The sequence below is a fragment of the Lactuca sativa genome, chromosome 1 (genome assembly GCF_002870075.4).
Source record: "Lactuca sativa cultivar Salinas chromosome 1, Lsat_Salinas_v11, whole genome shotgun sequence".
Lineage (NCBI taxonomy): Eukaryota > Viridiplantae > Streptophyta > Magnoliopsida > Asterales > Asteraceae > Lactuca > Lactuca sativa.
This window is the reverse complement of record NC_056623.2, coordinates 158,029,959-158,039,687: the sequence shown is the minus strand read 5'-3', so window position 1 is coordinate 158,039,687 and position 9,729 is coordinate 158,029,959. Positions and strand designations below refer to the sequence as shown.

General features: G+C 39.1%; 1 non-coding gene across 1 annotated transcript; it reads left to right on the top strand.

Annotated features, from left to right (window-relative positions):
- The first annotated feature begins 7,131 nt into the window (after positions 1 to 7,131).
- LOC111887145 (small nucleolar RNA R71) lies at positions 7,132 to 7,238 on the top strand. The gene has a single exon (XR_002848688.1). It is a non-coding gene; the product is annotated as a small nucleolar RNA R71 (small nucleolar RNA).
- Positions 7,239 to 9,729: the final 2,491 nt, after the last annotated feature.

The following is a 9,729-nucleotide window of genomic DNA, read 5'->3' as shown; positions in this document are numbered from 1 at the left end:
GACTCTCGCATGCATCCTAGCCTCAATCTGAAAAAATAAGAGCAACCACAAGTGATAAAAATAAATTCCTACTTATCGTCCTAAAAGTTTCAAACAGTTTCAAACCCACAAAACAAATGGAAATAGTTTTTAAATATCCAAAACAAAACAAATAAAAATATCAATCATCGTCCTCTTCTTAATTGCCTTCTATCCCGCTTCCACTAGCTTGGTTTCTCCTTGCTAGCAATCTTTCATCCCAACTTGGCACACAGGGGAATCTGGGTCTGGGCCTTGGTGCTATATTCATTTGTTCAAACAAATAAACAAATGAGTCGTTGTTATACTTCATGATTTTCCCACGGTCATCTTGGTACCTTCTTGCTTCAATGTTGTACCAATCCATAGGCAACTCTTCATCCACCGGAATGACCGGTGGGTCTTCCTGGACTTGCTCCCGCCTTTGCCTTACCCGTCTTCCTGGCTCCTCCGGCTCTAATACCGCATCCTCGTCCGGGTTCCAAAAATGTCCCTCGCCATAATCTTTAATGATCCTCACACTCCTGAATAAAGTAGTACTGAACGGAGGAAAAGGAATCATTTTTAACACCCTCGTTGCACCTTGGTCTAAGATCCTATATGTCCTTGCTAATCTTGTGACAAACATGCCCCCATTAATCTTGGAGGTGATCCGTTCCTTGACTGTACCCTCTGATAAATACTTTGCCAAAGAATAAGGCAAGTTGCAGAAAATATCTGGAGTGATAATACTCCACATGTAGAAAATTTCAAGCGTGGGCACCTTATCATCATCCTTGTGCATATTAATGGTACTTGCGACCAGACGCTGAATTAGGCGATGGATTCTGGAAAAAATACTCCCCTCTTGAGCAGATGATGGAATGTAGACCCGGTTGGCGATCGTGTTTCACCAGGTCGAGGCAACCACTTCCTCGGGCAGGTCCTTGTGACAATGCTCTAAATATGTTTCAAAATTTTCAGACATTATCACATCTTGATCATAAATCCCTATCCTCCATGCAAGCTCTACAATGTTGCATTGGTGCAGCTCTCCTCCAAGACAGAAAGATATAATGTTTGGACTGTAATAGTCACTACCACCTCGGAAGGAGATGGTAGCAAAGAACACCCAACACAGCTCCTGATAAACAGGTTCTTGAATTTTGAAGAGTCGGCATCAGCCATCACAGATTATTGTTTCCCTATTATTGTTGAAAGACTTGAACAAGTAAGGAGTAAATTCTTCCTCCAACCCCGTTTAAGCAAGCCAGTGCCAGAAAATTTCATTTGGGACGTATATCTCCTTGCGCCTCAAAGTTGTCAGCTTGTTTTTTGCATGGGCAAGTGAAGATTTTGTGGTAATGCTTGGGAAGGTTAACCATGGAAGATTCCCATAGCCACCTCCCCTGGAACTCTGCCCTCTTCTAAACATTCTTCCTGCAAAGCACAACTAAACAAACCAATAACACAACACAGAGAGATTAAAAACATAAAAATTTCTGGCTTCTGCAACCTGGAATCGCCGAGTCCACGAACCGACTCGGCGAGTAGGATGAACATTACTAGTCCAGTCCTGTTAGATGGAATTAACTGGCCAAATCTATAAATTACTCTAGGGGTTTGCTTTGGGAGCATAAATATGTAAGAATTTTTTTCTAAAACGTCCTAATTTAACAAGAACTCAAAACCCTAAAATCCAAGTTTAGTCAAAATCGGGATTTTGCTGAAATTAAGGGTATAACTCCACTAAAGATTGAAACTTTTAACAGATTAAGAGTGAAAATGGTTACCTTTGAATTGGATTTGCAAGGAAATAGAATAAATCAAGATGAAAACTTGAGAGGAACTTTGCTCGTCGTGTAATGGTGGCGGCTGGATGAATGGTTGAAAGTGTTTTACAATTAGGGTAAAACCCCTTTTACAGAATGTAAAAATAATTATTTTTTTTTTGTGTAAATACGTGGACTTGCTGAGTAGTTTCCCTGTTCCGCGTTTGATCGGGATTTCTTAAATGGACTCGCTGAGCAGGTGTACCTACTCGACGAGTCTTTTATTCAGAAAGCTAAAAACATTGAGATTTTTTTTGAGTTGTATGCCACCAACCCCACACTTGAGCATTACTGGCCCTCAAGCAATCATCATAGCTCAGAAGAAGAATGATAAAAGCAGATGCTAAGAAAAACGAATAAAAATGAAAAATAAAGGAAAAATAAAGCAAACTCTAAACTTGGGTTGCCTCCCAGATGCGCTTCTTTTTAAGGAGTCATTAGCTGGACTCCTTCCCGCTTTAAGTTTCCGTAGTTCCTCCTAGAAGCAGTCCTTCTTCAAGACCTTCATCTCTTGGAATTCCTTCTTCATATCTCTTTACTCTCTGACCGTTAACCTTGAAAGGAGTTCCGTCTCTTGATATAAGCTCAATAGCTCTATGAGGGAAAACTTTCTTCACTATAAATGGACCATCCCATCGTGTCTTTAGCTTGCCCATGAAAAGTTTGAACCTTGAATTAAAAAGTAGAGCCTTTTGTCTTTCATGAAAGTCCTTATTACCCTTTAATCTTTTGTCATGCCAACTCTTTGTCTTTTCTTTGTATATCAAGGAACTAGTGTAGGCCTCATTTCTAAGCTCATCAAGGGTATTCATTTGCATCAATCGGTTGGTTCGAACTTCAGCCAAATCAAAGTTGCACATCTTTAGATCCCAAAAAGCTTTATGCTCAATTTCTACCGATAAGTGGCAATTCTTTCCATAAACTAGCCTATATGGTGTAGTACCAATAGGTGTCTTGAAAGCTATTCGAAAGGCCCGAAGTGCATCATCGAATTTATCCGACCATTCCTTTTGATTTCTTTCAACCGATTTTTCTAAAATTCTTTTTAACGCCTTATTTGTCACTTCCGTTTGCCCACTAGTTTGTGGATGATAAGATGTGGAGACCCTATGATGCACCCCATACTTTTTTAACACTTTGGCTAACTGATCATTTGCAAAGTGAGTGCCCCGGTCACTAATAAGAGGTTTAGGAACTCCAAATCTTGCGAATAACTTCTTTAGAAATCACACCACCACCCGAGCATCATTAGTTGATAATGCTTGTGCCTCCGCCCACTTAGACACGTAATCGACCGCCACCAAGATTTATTTATTCCCTTTGGACATTGGGAAAGGTCCCATAAAATCAATACCCCACACATCAAATATCTCACAAATTTGAATACTATGTTGGGGCATTTCATTTTGGGATGATATATTTCCCGCTCGTTGGCACGAATCACATTCTTTGACGAATTTAGCAGCATCTTTAAAAATTGTGGGCCAATAAAACCCAATATCAAAAATCTTCCTAGCTGTGTAGTGTGCTCCATGATGTCCTCCAGCGGGCCCGCTATGACAGCGTGCGAAGATTTCTTGACTTTCCTTCCCAAATACACATCTTCTTATCATTCCGTTTGCGCAGCTTCGGAAGAGATACGGCTCATCCCAAAAGTAGTACTTGATTTCTGAAAATAATTTCTTCTTTTGTTGGCGGGTCAAGTCTTTTGGAATGTAATTGGTTGCTAAGTAGTTAGCTATCCGTAAACCATGGCATTTCTCCAGATACTACTAAAAGATATTCATCGGGAAAATCGTCCCCAATCTTGTTTTCTTCCAACTCTTCCAAATACGGGTTTCCTAATCTTGACAAGTAGTCGGCAGCTATGTTTTCCATGCCCTTTTTATCACGTATTTCAATGTCAAACTCTTGCAAAAGTAAGAACCAACATATCAATCGGGGTTTAGCATCTTGTTTAGTAAAAAGATACTTTAGGGCCGAATGGTTGGTAAAAACTATGGTCTTGGATAATACCAAATAAGGGCGGAACTTATCAAAAGCGCATACCACAACAAGTAGCTCCTTCTCGGTAATAGTGTAGTTTTCTTGAGTTGGTTTTAGTGTCTTGCTTGCATAGTAGATGGGCTGAAAATGCTTGTCAACTCTTTGTCCCAAAACAGCTCCCACAACATAATCACTTGCATCACACATTAGCTCGAAAGGAAGATTCCAATTTGATGCTATCATGATCATGATAGGAGTAGTGGTTAATCTTTCCTTTAACAAATGGAACGCTTCATGACATTCCTTGGAAAAATAAAATGGGGCATCCTTCAAAAGTAATTGAGTCAAGGGCCTAGTAATCTTCGAAAAATCTTTAATAAAGTGGCGATAAAATCCCGCATGGGCAAGAAAACTCCTTACCCCTTTTACATTAGTTGGAGGGGGTAGCTTAGCTATTGTGTCCACTTTTGCTCTATCCACTTCTATCCCTTTTCTTGAAACTTTATGACCCAATACAATACCTTATTTCACCATGAAGTGGCACTTTTCCAAATTAAGGACAAGGTTTGTCTTCCCACATTAAGCTAGCATCAAGTCCAAATTAGACAAGCAATCTTCAAAAGATGACCCGAATACTGAGAAATTATCCATGAAGACCTCCATAAAATTTTCGATCATATCATGAAAGATGGCCATCATGCACCTTTGGAAAGTGGCCAGTGCATTGCATAACCCAAAAGGCATGCGTTTATATGCAAATGTTCAACTCGGGCATGTAAAAGTTGTCTTCTCTTGGTCTTGGGGTTCTATTGGAATTTGAAAATACCCCGAAAACCCATCAAGAAAACAATAGTATAAATGGCCGGAGAGACTTTCGAGTATTTGGTCGATAAAGGGTAAAGGAAAGTGATCCTTGCATGTGGCATCAATTAGCTTTCTATAATCTATGCAAACACGCCACCCGATTACCGTTCTTGTTGGAATTAATTCGTTATCCTCATTGACCACCACCGGTACCACTTGCATCGGGCTCACCCATGGGCTATCGGAGATTGAGTAAATGATTCTGACATCGAGTAGTTTAACCACCTCCTATTTCACAACTTCTTGCATGTTCGGGTTAAGTCTTCTTTGGCATTGAACTACACGTTTAGCTCCATCTTCTAAGTTAATCTTATGAGAACAATAAGCTGTACTAATTCCTTTGATGTCGGTGATCTTCCATGCTATAGCACCTTGTCTCTTCCTCAATACACTCACAAGACTTTCTTTATCATGTTTGGCCAAATCAGCAGCTATAATTACAGGTTTTTGTTGTCCATCTTCAAGAAACGTATACTCCAAGTGATCTGGTAGTGCCTTAAGTTCAATTTTCGTGTTCTGAATGTTGAACACATCGAGTCCAGTGAGGGGACTCGTCGAGTCCTTCATAAAATCCGCGACTGATCGGGTTTCTTTGGATGGACTCATTGGTCCGGTCGAGGCTACTCGGCGAGTCAGATGTTCTACACTTCTGATTAGATCATTATACTCAGCTTCCTCATGTAGTCTTTCTATTTCCAGTAGGTCTCTTTCCACATCAAATTCTTCTTCATGTGTGACGGTGGACTTGTTTGACTCAACTTCATCCCATTCCTCCATCAATTCTTCCAACATGTCAACCGAAAATGCTGTGTCATCACTACTCCTTGGATGTTTCATGACTTGATCGACCCCAAAAGTGACTGATTCGTCTCCTACCTGAAGGGTAATTTTAGAATCTCGCATATCAACTATAGCACTTGTGGTGTTAAGAAAAGGTCTTCCAAGTATTATCTGGACTTGAGGATCCGCTTCCATGTCTAAAACTATGAAGTCCGCGGGAAACACAAACTTATCAACCTTCACCAATAGATATTCACATATTCTTCTTGGGAATGTAACTGTTATATTTGCTAGTTGAATCGCCATTCGAATTGGCCTTGGCTCCGGAAGATCTAATTTCTTGAAAAACGAGTATGGCATGAGATTTACACTTGCCCCTGAATCAGCCAATGCATAAATGGTAGCCAAGCTCCCAAATTGTTAAGGTAATGTTAAGCTTCCCGGATCACCTTTCTTCTTAGGTAGTTTGTTCAACATGGCAACTGAACAATTCTCATTTAGGACCACTTTCTTCACCTCTTCCATCTTCTTTCTATTAGTTAGAAGCTCCTTGAGAAATTTGGCATACTTCGACATTTGTGCAACCGCCTCTATGAATGGCATATTAATCTAGAGAGCCTTTATGTGTTCCAGAAACTTCTGGTAGTCAACTTCATTTTTTTCTAGTCTAGCTCGAGCTGGAAAGGGAAGTGGAGGCTGATATGGCTTAACAGGAGACTGATTTTTTTGTTCAGCTAGGGGACTCGTCGAGTCCATAACGTTGACTCGGCGAGTCGAGTCGGGATTCAGTGATTCTTCATGTTCTTCTTTATCCTCTTGCACCAGTTTAGGATTTTCTTGCTGAATAGGAGTCAGAGGGGTTATAATCTTCCTACTCCTAGTTGTCACAATATTTATATGTGCACCTTTCGGGTTACTTTTGGTATTACTAGGAAGTCCACCTGGTCTTTTCTCATTCACTTGTTGTGCAAGTTACCCCAACTGCTTTTCTATGTTGAGAATAGATGCTTGCTGATTCCTAAGCAAGGCTCGTTAATCTTTCATCATAAGTTGGTTTTTTGTCAACATATTTTGTTGATCTTTAAGTGTAGCATTAGTATCATTGTGTCTTTTCTCGGATGCGGCCACGAATCTTGTAAGCATGTCTTCCAAATCTGATTTCTTTTCATGTACCAGTTCCTCCTTTTGATAAAAGCCTCTCTCCTTTTGCTTATACTTTTCGTCCCTTATCTTTTTGTACTCATCATATGGTAGCCATTCTTTCTTCGGTTTTCGCCAATTATCATCAAATCTGTCACCACTTGAATAGCACACTTGTACCTTCCGGTTCCCATTCTCATCAAGATCACAGTCTTTTGTAAGGTGGGGACCTCTACAGTTTTCACATCCCACTCTAATAGCATGGATGGATTGGTCCATTTTAGTCATTCTTCAGTCCATGCTTTCCAATTTTGTTATCATTGCTGCCATGTCATCAGTGATAGAATTTACCACCCTTCGAGTCAAGTCATTCCTTGGGTTATGGTATTCTATCGAGTGCTTAGAGAATTCTTCAATTATTTCTTTGATCACTGGGGGTGCCTTCTTTGTGAGGGGTCTTTGCGAGTCAAGGAGCTGCCTAGTTGTTACATTGACTCCATCATAGGAAATGGAGACTTCTTGTTGACTGTTTAGATCATGATGTGGGCAGTTCCTTAGTAGGCCCTTGTATCTCTCCCAAGCCTCATAAAGTGACTCTCCAGCTTGTTGTTCAAAGTTGGCAATGGCTTTCCTCAACTTGGCTATTTTCGAAGGTAGGCAAAACTGGTCAATAAATTCTTCTTTCATCTTGACCCATGTGGTGATGGATCCGGGAGGGAGTGATTTGAGCCAGTCTTTTGCAGCTCCTTTGAATGTGACAGGAAGCATACAGAGTAAAACAGTTTCGCGAGGTACATTTGGAACATTAAAGTAATCGGCTACATCGTTGACCTCGTCCAAATGTTTGTATGCGTCTTCGTGATCTTTCCCATAGAAGGGAATCTACTTAAGTTGAGTAAGTATGTTGCCTTTGAATTCGAAAGTAGCTGTCACGGGAATCACAGGTTGCACGAGTCCTGGGCCGGTATCGTCATGTATCCTCTTCTTCTATTCACCCATAGGAACTTCATCGATGTTAGACATGGGGTTAGCTAATTCGCCTTCAAAGTCGCTTTCTTCCTCGGTTTCGGATTCTTCCCTTTCGGTTTCGTACTCGGTGTCCTCCTTCTTCGGGTCTTCGTCTGCCACTAAAAAGAAGCTGGATTCTCCTACTTTCTTGCCCTTTTTCTTACTAAAGACAGCTTTTAGATTCTTCAATGGTGAATTCTTCGATGTTGTGGTTTCTCCTACGTTCCTGCCTTTGTTTTTCTTTAAGGTTGCTTCTGGGTCTTCAAGCAGTGGGATCAAAGGTGTACCTCCTCCATTGGTCATAAACGACTGTAAACAAAAAATAAAACACGCGTAAAAAGAACAAAAATAAAATAAAAACGAAACTGAGTTTCAGCGATGGACTCGTCGAGTATCTTCGATTGCACTCGGCGAGTTCACGGCTAAACTAAAAAAAATTAACAAAAATTCTAACAAATTAGATAAACTTAAAACTAAACCTAATACCTAGACTATCAAAACAGTAACTTTGTGTAAGATTAGTCTCATAGAAAAGATCGATAACATTAGAGATTAGAATAAAATTTTGAACCGTTCCCAGGCAACGATGCCAAAAACTTGATGTGTGTTAAACTAACTAGTTTTAACCTACTTTTTATTTATGAATTTGACATACAAAAGGAAGTGGACCTGTCAATTGATTATCTAAATTAGCAAGTAGGGTATCGCACTCAGGGAACGGAAATTAGTCTAATTACTAGAATTATCTAAAACAATTAGTAAAATATAGGGGTTTTCTCTAGTTTTGCATGACTAGAAACTTAACTAAAACTTAACTAACTAACTAACAGCTGAAAGCATGTAAATATCAACTAAATTCAATGATTAAAAGCGTTTCTATTTAGGTTTAACTCATATACTCCTATGGTTAATTTTTATGGTAATGTAATGGATTAATTGTTATTTGGCTACCGAGTAAGGTAATTAGATTCACAGTCGTTATTACCAATCCTTAGAAAATAGATTAATTTATGTAGTAATCAAGTGTTTAAACTAATAAATTCCCTTGTTTAATTATTTGGGTTAAATAAGACTTGTATAAATTGGTGATTCAATAAACCTCTTGATGATGGTGTACCACTTAAGCTCACACATTAATTTACCCATTCTCTAACTAATCCTAGTTTCATATTCATTATTCCTAGGCATATAGCAATGTGTTCATAAAAATTATATGAGATAAGAAATTAAGAGATGTTCATGCAACTTAATTACTTAGCAATTAACAGAAAATAGTTATGGTTAATGCATAAGGGTCTTTAACAAGCTTATTTAACAAAATTCACCACATAACAATTAATAAAAATAGTAAATCAATCCATAGGAGCAAACTTGTCTACCCTAAACAGAAACTAACGAAATTAGTTCATGATTATAGTTGATAAAAGCCTAAAAACGAATTCAAACATGCTAGAGATAGTTCTATTCAAAGGTAAAGTGGAAAATTAAACCTAAGTTGCCTTATTCTTCTTAGATTTGAGGATTAGGGTTCTTCTCACGTTCTTCTGATCTCCAGCAGTCTCATTAGTCACCAAGTAAGTTTTCCAAAAGCCAGAGTGAGTCAATTCGGATTTGTGGCTTCTATTTATAAATATCTCAAAACAGGGACTACTCGTCAAGTAGACAACCGACTCGGCGAGCCCCCTTGAGGAATCCGTATACGACAAGGACTCCACTTGTATCTTCGCGGATCTTTGTGGGTACTTGTTGAGTAGACGTCCCTACTCACCGAGTAGCTTCAGGATTTTAGCATTTTTCTTCTTTACGTCAGTTCCCAAGTCTTTCGATCGTATCTCTTGCTTCCTTTTGCTTCCGAGCTTTCCATTTGGACGGAAAATACAATTTGAACATTATTAAGTACCTTTTGTCCATAATATGTAAATAATTAGCTAATAAATGATGAAAATCTATACTAAATATATAGCTAGGTATGCACATATCAACTGTCCGTCCCAGATTAGTGTGCTAGTTAACCACACGCACTCCATGAACCTACTTAACAAGGTGCAAAGTGCAATTTCATGGGATAGCATCATATTCACATTTTTCCTAAAGTAACTAAGATTAGGAATTTAATAAAAGT